Raw genomic sequence first — 16,483 nt, forward strand, 5'->3', positions numbered from 1 at the left:
CAAATGTGTTCCTGTGTTGGAGCAGAGGCAATCTAGAAGTTGGTACAATTTTCGGTGATCAAATGATTGAAAACAGAGGTATCCGATGGCAAGGCAAAGGCATTTTCGAGTGGAGCAACAGAGCATGTGACGACCCTGCCACATACAATATTTTATATTTAATTAATTATGGTGATTTGGATTTTAATTAATTATTATTTTAATTTAATTGTGGAATTGATGAACAATGTTGGTATTGATTCGTATGTAATTGTATAAAAGAGCTATTTTGGAATTAGAAATTAAAAAGCTTGAGTGGCTCAAGAAGGTGAACTTGACGAATTGAATTATTTGAATTTTGAGTATCGGACTATATGGGGGGTTTAATTAAATATTCGATTCAATTTAGTAAAATTGAGATTTTATTAATTTTGTCCGAATTGGAGTTGATTAAGTCATGAGGATTGAGAATTGTGGTTATTATGAATTAAATATATTCAAGGGAGGTCTAATTTGAATATGTAATTTATTGACGAAAATTTGGAAATCAAAATTGATGATGGAAAAAGTTTAATTTGACATTTGGAGCCTTTTTGGGAATTTGATTAAGGATCTAATTCAGATTAATAAATTAAATTATGATTGATTGGGCCTTAATTGAAGTTAAATTGACTAATCGAGTTATGAGGAATTTGTGATTAGTTATGATTAATTCTAAATGAATGGATTTAGACATGATTAACTAATTGGAAGTCATGTAGCGATTCGTTTAATTAGGGATTTTATTATGGAATCAATTTAATAGTAAAGCCTTATAAGAGCTTAATTAAAACTGAAAAATCTGATTTAGATTCGTAAAATTAGATACAATCAAATTAAGTCTTAATTGAGAATTAATTACATTATATTGAAATTAGCCAAATTATTTTTGATCAGAGATTAATCCTAACTAATGAAATCCAAACATGATTAATTAGTTGATGGAAGAGCAGATTGGTGTTTGGTGAGTTTTATCTCTTCATGAATAAACCTTATAAAGACAAGTGTCCCACTACCTTGTAATAAAATAAAATAAAATGATAATAAAAGAGAGAGCTTATAGTGTATTTTGCTGGAGGAGTTGTGGGAATTGCTTCAAACACTTTGAGACCCAATGAAAGGGAGAGAAAAACTAAGAGAGAGATAGAGAGTTCGTCTACTTGGTTGCTGGAGAAGAAAAAGAGTGCTAGAAATTCAACAAGGAGTCCAAATTTTGAAGGAAGAACAAGGGGAAAGAAAGAAAAATTAACCAAATATGCTAGAAATAAAGTTTAAGGTATGAAATCATGCTTGATTTCTTGTAATATTTATATTACCCTTGAAATTAAAGATGAGTTTGGAATCAGCATCATGTAATTGGAAGAAATTAACAAATTGATGAAGAAATTGATCTCGGTTTATGGTTATGGAAGTTAAATTGAGAATCAATTATGTTAAATTTGATTTTTGTAGTCTTGCATGAATTTGAGATCCATTTCTACATGCATGCACAAATTTTGTAAGTTTTAATACTCTAATTGTACATGCATCATAGATTTGGAAGGATTTGATCTAATTCAATCTCATATTTTGAAGAGAAAAAGGAAAAGCTTTGAAAATTAGGAGTTGGTTTGGTTTTGATCTTTAATCCCATGCATGTAATTTAATTTAAAAGTTTTATTCAATTTAAACACATTTTAGAATATCTATGATTTTAAATTAAGTTTTTGGTTAAAAATTGAGTTAAGTTGAATTTCTAAGAAATTGATTTGTGTAATTCATAGTTAAGTTGTTTTTTGTTATTAATAATAAAATTGAGTTCTATTTTTACATACATCATAAAATTTCAAGAGTTTGGAAAGTCTAATTCATACTTTAAAATTGTGGGTCTGTGTACACGCACCCGAACGTCCCGGGAAAATTTCGTTTTGTTCATTGGGCTCACTATAGTTTGGACTCAACGTCACGGTTCTTAATCTGATCTTGCAAAGTGCAATGCGAGATTGATAAATCACCAAAGAGTCCAAATCCAGCAAATCGTTTTGAAAAACTGATTTTTAGGAAGAAATGCCAAACATAGACTGCTTCGCCATATACAGAGTCGCCACCTAAATATTTTATTTTTGGGAAATTTAGGAAACCCTGACTCGTGCCTAAGGCCATGTGTTCGTCATCACCAAAGTTGCCTTCGCTCGAGAACTTGGGTACGAGAGGGGAAGGTCATGAAATGAGCACCCCGGCTCGCCCGATCAAAGATCGGCCTTTACTAACATGATATCTTGTTTTTGAAAACATATGTGCTCTTATTCCGGTTTATTAACCTAGAATTACTATGTGATGCGCACAACATACAAGTACAGACTAGATTGCCTAAGTTGGAACAAAACATCTCATGTTTGTTTTTTAAAGCGGTTTGCTACTCGCAAGTAGGCTAAAATGCGGATTTTGCCACCCTCAAGTGGGCTTAGAAAACATGGTGATTTGCCACTCTCAAGTGGGTTTAAAACTCGCAATCAATGAATTATTCCAATTCAAGTAATCCAACCTTCACCCAGAGGCATTCAGGCAGTTGTATCACATAAGTAGTTAGCATCATGGCAAGCATGCTATCATGGCAGTCACTCACACACATGCAAGGATGCTAAAGGATCAACACTTACCGAGTACTCCGAGCCAAAACAAAAACTATGTTAGAAATCAATGCATGATCCTAGCTATGTCAAGAATGCCTAATGCAACACATACAAAATGCAACTAAGATAGGCTCGGCTATTCTAAAATGTTATGTGAAATGCAATTTGATACATGTATTCAAACAGGAATTGAAATACAATGAAGTTAGTATGATGCACAGAGCCCGGTGCATGCAAGACAAATGAATGGATGCAAACATGCGAGCATAAGGATGCTAATTGAAACATGCCCTAAACCTAACGATCGTAAGCTAGTAAATAAAAGGGAGAAAGAAATGGGGGTTGGAAGACATGCATCACACACACACACACGTATTTACAACAGTTGTGCCCTCTCGACGGAGGGTCCGAATGAATAATACAGAATCAACTAGCTAATCTAAGCTAATCTAATTAAACAAGCTATTACACAACAGAATGAATAACAAGCTATAGCTAATTATTACACAACTCTAACTAATAACAAATTAACTAAGTTAGCAATTGAATAAGCATATAAACTATATAATGTAGGCTGCCTCAGCTCTGCTTTGGATGACAAAGGATGCATGCATGCTCGAGTCGCCTTGTTCGGAAATCCCTCGCGACGCCCCGATTTGCCTCTGTTTGCAATTGATCTCAGAAACTTGCACCAAGCTCCAGAGAGATGAAACTCCACCTTGGGAATCTGTAGGGATGCTGCCGACCAGACATTGGCCTTGGAGACCACCTGTCGACAACTTTTTGTGGTGAAAACTAGAAAAAGTGGTCAACCAGCCACTTTATCTGGTCGGCCGACTAGTTTTTGCTGCTGGTTTCTGGTTTTCTACAACAGAGGGCAAGAAAAGGGCATGGCAAAGTATTTGCAACACATGTATGCGCGATCACCCTCCCTATCATTACATAAGCTCAAGGGAGTGTAGGTCTCGACCCTCGAGCCACCAATCATGCATCTCGATGCATGATGGCCGAGGGGCCGAATTGCGCAACTCAATATGGAATGAATGCACATACAAACACCTAAAGCCTAGAACTCCGTCATGTATAGTCAAGAGTGTCGGCGACCGGGAATCAAGGTACGTTTCATCACTTTGAGTATGAAACGTGCCTCGTTTCCCGTGTTTGGACTAATGCCTATTCCAAACACAATGCAACAAACATGGCATGCTCAATGCGACTCAATCATGCAACTTAATGCAACACAATTTGGACATGCAAGCATGCCAGGGATGATCATGCAAGCATGCAAACTAGCATACACGATGCTATGAACTATATGGCATACACAACGCTCATGACACTAACATACACAATGCACATGGTGACCAACATACATAATGCAATGAAAATGGCATGCACAAGTGCAATGATCAATCATGTAACAACATGGCATGCTCAATGCTATGAACTACATGACATACTCAATGCGCAATGGACTTAAACCGAAATGAATAGGCCTTAGCCATGTCCAAATCAGTGGCCATTGATGATGAAATCAAGGCACCAAAACACACAAAAACATGTATAATGCAATGGCCCAAACCTAAGGCACAAAATACAACTCTCCAAGAGCATTGAAAAGATGAAACATGGAGTATAATGGCATGTGTTCCAACACTAAAATGGCATACAAAATGACTTCGAATCATGCAAATGAATCACGCAATGCATGTTGAAAGGCTCAAGTATCGAAACCTGGTGAAGCGTATTACACTAGAGACATGCAAGGCGATGCTCAAATGACCAAACCAACCCCAAATAGACCCTATGTAGGCTAAAACAGTAGCAAAATGAGTTAGGATGATGGCTTTGAAAGGCACAAAAATGGGGCCCATGCAATGGCTCACAAATAGGGCATAAAAGCATAACTCTAAAGAGCACTTAAAGGGTGGAAAAATATGGAAGTATAGTAGCCCTACATGCTCTGAAATAGCATTCCCAATTATCCCAAAACATGCAAATATCTCGAGTTAAGCATGCAAGAGAACTCAAAACTCAAAGCTAGTCAAGGCTATTACACAACAAGCATGCATGGCAAGCATCATTCAACCAAGAGGTCTCAAAATAGAGCTAAGGCAGCCCAAAATATGAACAAAACCATGTTGGAGCAAAGCCAAAATGTGCCAGAATAAAGAGCCAAAACATCATGCGAACCAAGCTAGTAAATAAGATTTACACTACAAGCATATGGAGCATGTGAGAGGTTACCAAACCAGCCAAAAACAGAGCCATGAAATGTCGAATGATGACCAAAAAAACATTGAAATGGAGCTAAAACATGCTAGATTTACATGCTACCTTGATGAGCCATAAATGGGAATACACTACACATATGAGAAGCATGCCAAGCGTGACCAAACCAACCATGGACAGAGTCTAACCAGGCCCTAAAAGTCACCAAAAAGTGCCTGAACCAAGCCTTGAAAGTATGAAAATGTATGCTCCTTTGATAGGCCAAAATGCAAGTAAACAAGACAAAAAGAGATAGGGTCACCCATCTCTGATTTAGGACCTCAAAACCACATGCTAACCACTAAAAATCCACTGGATTTCAGTGACTAAAAGGCCAAGCAAGGATTAGCTCAAAGGCCCTAAGGCATGGCACAAAACAAGGCCAAACAAGGCATGCAAGAGGGTAGGAGACCCTCAACACCTAAGAGGCCTTAAACAAACATCAAAAACACTTAAGTATAAGACTTTTTTTAGTTGAAAGAAAAGCCCAAATAAGCATGCAAATATAGCTAAGAGAATGATCAAGACAAAGCTTAAAAGGGGAGAAAAGAGGTTACCCTTGAAGCACTGCAATACCAGCAAGTTTCTCAGCCAAAAACCAGCTTTTCAACCTCCAAACAGGTCCTCGAAGAACCTCAGTTCAATGGTGGGGTGTATGGTTAAGATTTGTGGTGTAAAGGTGAAGAATGACACACACTTTAGGCACCAAATATAGAGATATAGAGGGAGATATACACTTGTGCCTTAGGCAAAATTCAGAGCCTCTGCAATGGAGAGGGAGAGCCTCTCTTATAGAAAAACAAAGGGTTCAAGCTTCTTGGAGAAGCTAAACTTGGATGCAATCCCTCCATACATACACGTGTATGGAGGATACAGTCTGTGCCCTCCAGCTGGCACAGCTGGCATCCATACAGTCTGCCAAAACAGGGAGAGAGCTGCCGACCAGAAAGGTGGTCAGCCTGCTACTTTTAGTGGTTGGCTGACCACCCAAAGTGGTCTCCCAGGCAAAAAAGTGGTTAGTAGGGGGAATTGGTGGTCTCCACACTGAAAGCAAGCCAATGGTGGGGTGGGAAACCAGAAAATGTGGCCCAAAGACCAAGAAAACTAGTTTCCCAACCAGAAAACCGGATGGTGGGGAGAAAAGTGGTCTCCAAGGATAAAATCTTGTCTCCCACTCTTGTACTACTTTCCAAACAAGGAAAGTAAGGTTTATACCCAAGACAAACCAAAACAGATGCAAGACGAGGGTTCGGGATGCAAGATGCGTGGTCGGGAGCCCCGAAAACCAGCTGCCGAGCATCAAACATAGCGTACGACCACAAAAGTGGTCTCCCGACTAGACAGAGGAAACGAGGTGTGTTCCAAAAACCGTGCCAAACGGAGAATGTTAAACGATCCCGAGCCGAGGCGCATGACCGACGACTCTAAAAATCGGAAACTAGTCTCCAAATGGGAACAGTAGCCTACGACCACGAAAAGTAGCCTACGACCACTAAGAGATGGTCTATCAGACCTCTCCCTCCCTCCGGGAAGTGAAAACAAGACTTGGTCCGCGGATTGAGTCAAAGTACAAAGGGTCCCAAGGTCCGGAGGTGAGGCTCTTAGCTAAGAACTCCGAAACCTCGAAACGAGCACATTATGCGCAATCACCGAGCGCTCAATCGATGACGTATGAGTCTTAAGGTCGGTTAAAAATGGGGTGTCTACAGTTTGAAATAAAGAAAATGAGTTAAATCTAGATTTGGACAATTGGAGCATGATTTTGAATAAATGATTTCTAATTGAGAGTGTTTACTAAATTATACAATGATTCTCCATGTTTTTATACCAAAAATACAAGTTTTGAGGCTTTGAATATCAAATTTAAACTTCAAATACAATTCTGGAATTTCCAGAATTCACACTGTCTGCTCGAGCAAGGAAAGTCTCGCTCGAGCATGAAAATCGAGCTCCTAGAAGTTTTTTTCAAAATTTTACAGTCCACTCGAGCGACCAAAGTGGCACTCGAGCGAGGACCCTATTTTCATCAAATTTTGACTAACTCTTTTAAATGCATAATTGCATCCTTATGACATTCTAAGTATTCCTAGGCACCAATTGGACTCATATAGTCATGGAATAAGGTGAAAACACATAAAGAGAGCTGAATTAAAATGAAATGAATATTGAATGGTGCTTCTATTGTATCTTTGTTGTGTGATTTGTATAGGTGGACGTCCGAGGCCTTATATCGACTTAACCCACTGTGAGTAATAACTCTATAACGATATGTTCAAGTTATATTTATTTTTGAAAATGTTATTGTTATCGAAATTGATATATGAATGATTGAATGGCTTATTGAAACTTTAATCTATTACGAATGAATGAAGTTCCCTTTTGAAAATGTATTCATGGCATCCTTTAGTGAGGCCCTCGCCTGGGGAATACAATACCATGGCCCATTGTTTAATAGGCCCTTGCCTGGGGGAAACAATACCATGGCCCATTGTTTAATAGGCCCTTGCCTGGGGGAAACAATACCATGGCCCATTGATAAAGATGCCCTTGCCTAGGGCAAACAATACCATGGCCCATTGATAAAGAGGCCCTTGCCTGGGGGAAATTAATACCATGGCCCATTGATAAAGAGGCCCTTGCCTGGGGGAAATTAATACCATGGCCCATTGGCCCTTGCCTGGGGGAAACAATATCGTGGCCCGTTGGATAATTGAAACATAGAGATCTCTGCTATTAGACTTTAATGGTCACATTGGATATGGTATATTGATTGACCCATTGTGGTCCCATTGATTGACCCTTGAGGCCCTATTGTTATTGATACATTGTTACTCTATTGGATGTACCACGTAAATTGTCATTGAAGGAGTATTGCTATTGAGATAACATGGATCGCTGAGAATTGAATTGAAATCAGAATTGTATCGAAATCGAACAATGGTTCTTCTTGTAGTAAAGGATTGATTTGATGGCTAAACGAATTGTTTCGCCTATTGGAAATGGATTGATTCAAAAATTGAAATCTATGATTTGATATGGAAAATGTTTTGTTAAAGTTTGATATAATATGGAAAATGCCTTACTTTGAAAATGATTCAAGGTTCGTTTCGAAATCGTAAGACAGGTTTTTGTATTATCTTCGAACTTCATTCATTTAACCTCTTTATTTTGTTATTACTCGCTGGGCTTTAGCTCACTATTTATATGTATATGTAGGTGAGCAAACTGAGTAGCGAGGATAGAGAAAGCCTCGGAGTCTACCCGTGTCAGCCTTTTGAAGAGCTTCCGGAATGGAGTAAGGCTTAAGTAGAGCCAAGAAAATCAGCCCTTAGCTTTGTCAGAGTTTTAAATGTCTTAAATGTATATATGTGTGAGATATATAAGAATTGTATATAAATTATTATTGTGTTTAAATGTTTTAATTATTTTAGTCATCATGTATGCACAAGCTCAATGGACATTGTTATCTTCGCTTTGCTTCCGCTTTAGGCCTCGATATGATTTTAGATATTTTGAAATTTGTTTTTGAGACCGAAAGTAATCTTGGATTACTGGTCGGTTACGATGCTAAACTTATAGAGGCGGGTTTGGGTCGTGACAAAGCATGCATGCTTCCCTCGTCCCTCGAGGCCGTTTAATTACTTTATTAGTTTGTTGCAGCTGATTAATACAAGTGTTGTAATTAATTAGTTTAATTTGGTTTGTAATATTTTAGCTAGCTTAGAATAGTTACTTAATTTATTTCAATTGTTGTAATTAGTTAACTAGAATAGTTAATTAGTTTTGTTTTGTAATAGTTAGCTTAATTAGCGCAAGCTAGCGTAGCTTATTCATTCGGACCCTCCTTCGCGAGGGCGTAATGTTGTAATAAGTGTGCGCATGTGTGTGCATGTCTTCCAACCCCACGTCTTTCTCCCTTTTATTTATCCACTTTCAATGGTTAGATTAGGGACATTTTCAATTAGCATACCTTATGCCTGCATGTTTGCATCATTCATTTGTCTTGCATGCACCGAGGTTCGGCGCATCATTCAAACTGCATTGTATTTCAACACTTCTTTGAATATGTGTTTATCACATGTTGTTCAAATCAATCATATGCCATATTAGTAGCCGAGCCTATTAATTGCATTATTGCATGTGTTGCATTAGGCATCTAACATGGTTAGGATCATGCATTGTTTCTAACTGGCTTTTGTTTTGACTTGGAGTACTCGGTGAGTTTTATGCTTTAGCATGCTTGCATAAGTGTGACTGCCATATTACCATGTTACGCATGCTTACCGTAAGGCTATTTACTTAAATGATTAACTGCATGAATGCTTGTGGATGAAGGCTTTGTTGTTTGAATTGGAACAGTTCAATGAATGTAAGTTTTAAGCCCACTTTGCGAAGTGGCAAAATCATGTTTTAAGCCCACTCGAGGGTGGAAAATCCGCGTTTTAGCCCACTTGAGGGTGGCAACTTCAAACCATTTTTGAAAAACAAACATGAGTTGAATTCGTTCCAATTCTTGCGATTTTAGTCTATACGTGCTTGTGTGTGTCACATAGTAAAGTTAGCTCATAACCGGAATAAGAACACATGAGGTTTATAAAACAACGTATCATGATTAGTAGAGGCCGATCTTTTGATCGGGCGAGTGGGGGTGCTCATTTCATGACCGTACCCAAGTTCCCGAGCCGAGGCAACTTTGGTGATGACGGACACGTGGCCTTTGGCATGAGTCAGGGTTTCCTAGATTTTTCAAAAATAAAATATTTAGGTGGCGACTCTGTAATCTAGCAAAGCAGTCTAGTTTTGGTATTATTTGATTCAAAATAGATTTTCCGAGATGATTTGTCGGATTGGACTCTTTGGTGTTTATCAGTCTCGCGTTGCACTTTGTAAGATTAGATTCAGAACTGTGATAGGAGTCAGGACTGTGATAGGAGTACGAACTATAGGACCAATTCGAGCTCTCCAAAAGGGGGGTGTGAAGAAAGTTGAGCTACAGGCTCCGATTTACGATCCTAGGTGTGACAACCCCATTACGTAATATGCTTTTGTTTATTTAATTTTGAATAATAGTTATGTATGTAATGGGATATTTGTATGCATATCTGTTCATTGTTGAAATATCTATTATGATTTCTATTTCAAATTCGAAATTGAAGGCCTTAATGGCTTCAAAAACCAAAATTGGTAAGTTGAATTAGAATAACATAATTTTTAGAGCCTTTTGAGAAGTTTGATTAAAATATGATTTAGCTCAGAAAAATGAAGTTTTGATTAATTAATTTAAGTGTAATTAGTGAGCTTAAACCTTCATTAGCACTCTAATCTAATCCACATGTATATATGAGAATTAGAAATGGCTTAGCTCATCATTGAGCTCAATTTTGCTAGAGAAAGAGTTCTAGAGAGAGAAACAGGGTGATACCAACTTAGAGAGAGAGAGAGAAGGCTTGATCTTGAAGATTTGGCTAGGAGGTTGGAGAATTGTGAAGTAGAGCTCAATAATTGGCTAATTCAAGCTTAATTGAAGATTCTAAGTGTTTGATTCTTCATTCATGAATTAAAGTCCTCTAATGAGTGAATTCAAGAATATAATGTAATTACGTGTGAGAATTGAGCTTAGATTGTTGAATTAGGAGCTAGAACATACATGCATGTATAATTTTGTGAAGTTTCATCATTTCGAGCATGATTGAGTCGGGTTCAATTGATTGTTATATTGAAGCCATTGATTCTTGAATCATTACATACTCGTTAGTAATGTCAATGATTCAAGAAGCAATGTCTACCACTTCCCTTGGGGTAACTCCATGATACGGAGGAGGTGTTGTTGGTCTTGTATTTCCATTCATTAAGCTTTTGTCCTATCGATACGTAGATCATCACGCAATAGATTTGTGATAATTGATGATTTGTGAATCGAGTCTACTCCTTCCTTGATCAGTTTCATGATAGGGAGAGTCAGAGAGGATAAACATCTCCTGGAAACACTCTGTTTTTTCTTTGTTTCAATTTTGTGGCAGCAAGGCAATACCCAAAAACAATGGCTGGCCGGCCACATTTTACTGTACAGGCAATGTCATTTTTATGGAAAAACAGAGCAGATGCTGGGACAAAAATAGAATAATTTTTTGACTGCAAACAAAATAGATTCTAACAGCAAAACAGAGAGGTTTCCGGGAGGACGTTCTCATTTGTGCATATTCGACTCTTTATTTCTCGTGGTCCTTTAAAATTAACGCTTTGATAGTAGTATATTTAAATTAATTAGATTCGTTTGAAATTGTAATAGTTAGTTAAATTAGTTAATTTGGTATTGTAATAATTAGTTTAAATTCGGACATTCAGACCCTCTTGTGTGAGAGCAAACTTATAATATTGTGTATGTCTTCCAACCGCCATTTTTTCTCTCTTTTATTTACTTGTTTATGATGGATTGCATGTAGTATCATATTTTTCGTCTCATATCATTACCATGTGTGAATATCCATTTTTGCATGCATTGGTTTCGGTTCATCACTCTAACTTTATTGTCATTTCCTACTTACTTGAATACATGCGCTAAATGCATGCTTTGAGTTGAGCCATATGTCGTTTTAAGAAACCGAACCTAGTAGTTGCATTTTGTATGTGTTGCATTAGTCACTTGCATATTAGAACATGCATTTTTCTAACTATTTTCTCTTATTTTGGCTTGCCTCGGTTGAGTACTAGGTGAGCATTTTCGCTTTAGCATATTACATAAATGTTTGTGTTAGCATAACAAGCATATTACCATGAGGCTAAGTGCTTATTTGATATAACTCTTGAATGCCAGTGTATGAAGGCTATTTTGCTTAAGTTGGGATGCATTTGATTAATGTATATATGATCTCGCTTTTTCAAGTAGCACATATTAAAAACACTTTTCAAACAAACATGAAATCAAAGCATTCCAAGTGAGTGACTTATTCTATACTTCTGTGCCTCACATAATAAGTTAACATAATAATTGGAACAAGAGCATATAATGTATATAAAAATCACATCATGATTAGTAGAGGCCGATCTTTGATCCGGTGAGTGGGGTGCTCAATTCATGACCTTCCCCTCTCATACCTAAGTTTCCAAGCCGAGACACTTCAGTTATGATGGACAAGTGGCCTTTGGCACGAGTCACGGGTTTCCTAAATTTTCCAAAAATATTTAGGTGGTGACTCTAAAATCTGGCAATGCAGTCTATTTCTGGCATCTTTGATGATAAATGGATTTTCTAAGATTTGTTGGATTTGTAATCTCATTTGTGTTTTTTTTTTTTTTTTTGTATTTCACATTGCACTTGTGAAACCAGATTCAGAACCACAAGAGTCTGAACTTTAGGGCTGTCATATCCGAGGAGACTAAACCCCTCCGAGGAACATGAAAAGCAAGCTACAGTTTCTGGCGACTCTGCTATGGACTTAGAGAGCTTGACTCGAACTTCATGATGTGAAATTTTATCTACACTTATATGTTGTTTGCATTGCATTTGCATTGGTGCTCTTAACTCATTGTGTTTTCCATCTACTATTCTTAGAGGGCTTGTCGAAGGCTTGCCTAAAAAGCTCGCCACAAGGCTGGCCGGTCGTGGGCTCTGCCATGTTGGAAACACAACCCTCGGATCTGAATTACCATTGTACCGCTTGATCCTCCTTTCACTTCTAGGTGTTAGGTGTGAGAGGTATCTCATATGTGTTATGTTTATTTAATTGAACCTAAGAATGTAAAAGAGGCCTTACTAGATGATAGTTGGGTTAGTGCAATACATGAAGAATTACGTCAATTTGAATGTAACAAAGTTTAGACTCTTGTTTCTAGACCTAGAGATATGAATGTGATAGGTACCAAGTGGATCTTTAAAAATAAATCTGATGAGAATGGTACAGTGATTAGAAACAAAGCTAGGTTGCTTACTTAAGGCTGTACACACGTAGAGGGCATTGACTATGATGAGACATTTGCCTCTATTGCACTTCTCAAATCAATTCAAATTTTTCTTCTTGTTGCATGCTTTCTAGAATTTAAATTGTTTCAAATGGATGTGAAAAGTGCCTTTTTGAATGGGTACCTAAAGGAATAGGCCTATGTTGAGCAACCAACGGGGTTTGAGGACCCTAATTTCCAAATTATGTCTACAAGTTAGACAAGGCTTTATATGGGTTGAAATAAGCCCCTCAGGCCCGCTATGATAGGCTTGTTGCCTTTCTTCTTGACAATGACTTTGAAAGTGGTAATGTGGACAAGACATTATTTGTGAAACTTACTAAGTCACATATTCTAACTGCTTAAATTTATGTTGATGATATTTTGTTTGGATTCACATCTGAATCTCTTGTGAAATATTTCTCGAATTGCTTCACCCACGCATTTGAAATGAGCATGATAGGGGAATTGTCATTTTTCTTGGGGCTTCAGATTAAGCAATTGCAGTCGGGTATGTTTGTTTCTGAAACCAAGTATGCCAAGAACCTTGTGCCTAAGTTCATTCTCGAGTCAGACAGACATGCACAAACCCCTATGAGCACGAGTCTCCACCTCTCTAAAGACTTCTCTGGCACTGATGTAGATCTTACCCTTTATAGGAGTATGATAGGGAGTCTTCTGTACCTGACAACCAGTCGGCCCGACATTGCATTTAGTGTAGGTGTTTGTGCCTGTTATCAAGCCTGTCCTAAAGAGTCTCGTCTTCTAGCTGTCAAGTGAATTGTCAAGTATGTCTATGGAACTTTGGGGTATAGGATTTGGTTCTCATCCGACACTACAGTCGATATCACAGGCTATTCTGATGCCGACTGGGTAGGGTGTGCTGATGGTCGCAAAAGCATATCCTGAGGTTGTTTTTATCTCAGGAATAATTTGGTTGCATGGCATAGCAAAAAGCAAAATGCCATATCTCTTTCGACTATCAAGGCTGAGTATATTTCTGCAAGGAGTTTTTGTGCTCAAATGATTTGGATGAAGCAAATGCTTCATGACTATGGTATAGACCAGGACACACTCACTCTTTTCTATGATATCACTAATGCCATCAACATCTCCAAAAATTCAGTTCAACACTCTCGCACTAAACATATTGACATTCATCACCATTTCATTCGAGAGTTAGTTGAGAAGGCCCTTGTTGTTCTTGAACATGTATCCATTGAGCATCAAAGAGAAGACAATTTTACAAAATCCTTTGATCTTCTCAGGTTTGAGTTCCTTAGAAAGACCTTGGGTGTAGTGTTCATCAACTAGAGTGTGACTTGTTGCATGAGTGATTTTGTGTGATTGGCATTCTGTGTGCTTGGATGTTATAATCTCATTGTCATTGATACTTGTCATCTTTGCGGATAGATTTATTTGAACACCTCTCATGCAGCTTGCAAGGATTCATGTGTATTTTCCAATGGCTCATTTTGTATGTACATGCTCATTGATTTTATGATCTTATTCTGTACACATCATTGAGTTAAACTATAGCAGGGGTTTCCGCATAAGTGATCAAATTTCTCTATGGACTTTTAGCATTATGTCTTATGCATTTCTAGAGGAATTGACCTATACTAGTATATCATGAGTGATGTTGAATCTCTTAACCACCTACCATCTTTTTACATCTCCATAGCTTTCCCCTCAGTGCTTTGTTGTCAAGGCATGAGGAAAAGGCTACCTCAAAGGCACTAACCAGGCCATCCTTATTATATCTATGCTTCTCTAGTTTGGTGTGACACCCGAGACTTCATGCATATGCATATTATGACATTCATGCATGTTAGCTTAATGTTTAACACTTATTTGCTTGAATTAGGACTTAGCTAGGAGAAGGAAAAGTTAGTTTAGAGATCTAAACTTAGAAACATTGCTTGTTCTATGCTTGAAGTTAGGGAATGGTTTAGATTGGAAATTGAGAACCATAGAATATCCCTACACCTTAATTGAGGAGCTTAAAGACTTTAATCTAATGAATTTGTTCATTTTATGTTATTTGATGTTTAGCTAATTAGGATTAATTAGGATAAATATGATTAAGATAAGATTAGATTACTTAGCTTTAACATTGGTCAACAAGGCTAAAACAAGAAAATTAGCCAATTAAGGAAACTTCCCACTTTGCCTTATCTACACTATACAAAATCCCTTGTTCTTAGCAAAATAAATGAGAGAAAACTTGCTGGAGAAGTCAAGAAAAACCGAGAGAAAGGAAGAAGAGAAGAAAAAAAGAGAAAAGAGAGAAAAGGGAAGGAAATTCAAAAGAGCTACGGATTTAGGCCTAGAAATTCCAAGAAAATCACTATAAGGTAAGAAACTTAACCCTCTTCCAGACATAAGTTCTGGAACTTAGTGTGTGCGTGTGTGAGTGGTGTATACCCAGGCGCCATTCTTGTCGTCCTGAATTGTGGAGTTTGGACCTTGAACTAGAAAGGACTCTTAGGAACCTTAGAACCTCTTCCTATGTTCTTAGACTTGAATATCCATATCCATACTTCGAACCATTAGAGATGGCAAACCCAAATGGCCTAAATGGGCCCAACTGGACCCTTAAGGATTACATCACACCCACTGCATATACATTACCATTATGTATTCAGTTACCTAACACCACCGCTGCTCATTATAAGATTAAGTCCAACACCATCCAAATGCTCTGATCATTCCATGGACTAGGTCATGATGATCATTACAAACATCTGCATGAATTTCTAGAAATTTCCTCTACAGTGAGGATCCAAAGTTTCACCAATGAGGCCCTAATGTTATGACTATTCCCATTTTAACTGAAGGACAAAGCCAAACACTGGCTGAACTCCTTACCTGCTAATTCTGTCACAACATGGGACAAATTACATCAGAAGTTTTTGGAGAAGTACTTTCCCATTGGTAAGGCCAACCAACTCAAGCGAGTCATCACCAATTTTTCTCAAATTGATGGCGACCAATTTCATGAAACATGGGAAAGACTTCGTGACCTTCTCCAACGATGTCCCCACCACCAAGTGCCTAATTGGGAACTTGTTCAAACCTTTTACTATGGCTTAACTGAGCCTCACCGCCAAATGGTGGATTCTTCTTGTGATGGGACATTCATGTCAAAAAATGACGCCGAGACATGGCAATTATTTGAGAACCTAAGTGATAATTCCCTTCGCCACGCCTCCGTAGCCCGGCAAGTCCGGCAACCGGTAGTTAGAGCCATGAAAACCAATGGCATTTATGAGGTAGGACAAAACCTAGAGTTAGCCCAACAAGTAGAAACATTGTCCCATAAAATGGACTAATTATTAGCTTCGGGACATGCCCCTACACAACAACCATAGCCTCAATTTCATGAGGCATGTGCTATTTGTGCAAGCCCTACTAATGACTTGAGTGAGTGCCCTTCGGCATCACAATTTCTGGAATTAGTCCAAGAGCATGTGAGCGTGGCTCAAGGTTTCTCCAACCTGGGTAATGACCCATACTCCAACACATATAATCCGAGATAGAGGAACCACCCTAACTTTTCATGGAGACCTTCTTTACAAGGTACTTCTTACAACCCTCCACCACCAAGGCAGAATTTTAATAATTTTGCCAACCAATCTTCC

Source organism: Camellia sinensis, chromosome 1, assembly GCF_055761805.1.
Source record: "Camellia sinensis isolate YWXY chromosome 1, ASM5576180v1, whole genome shotgun sequence".
In the NCBI taxonomy this organism is placed as follows: domain Eukaryota; kingdom Viridiplantae; phylum Streptophyta; class Magnoliopsida; order Ericales; family Theaceae; genus Camellia; species Camellia sinensis.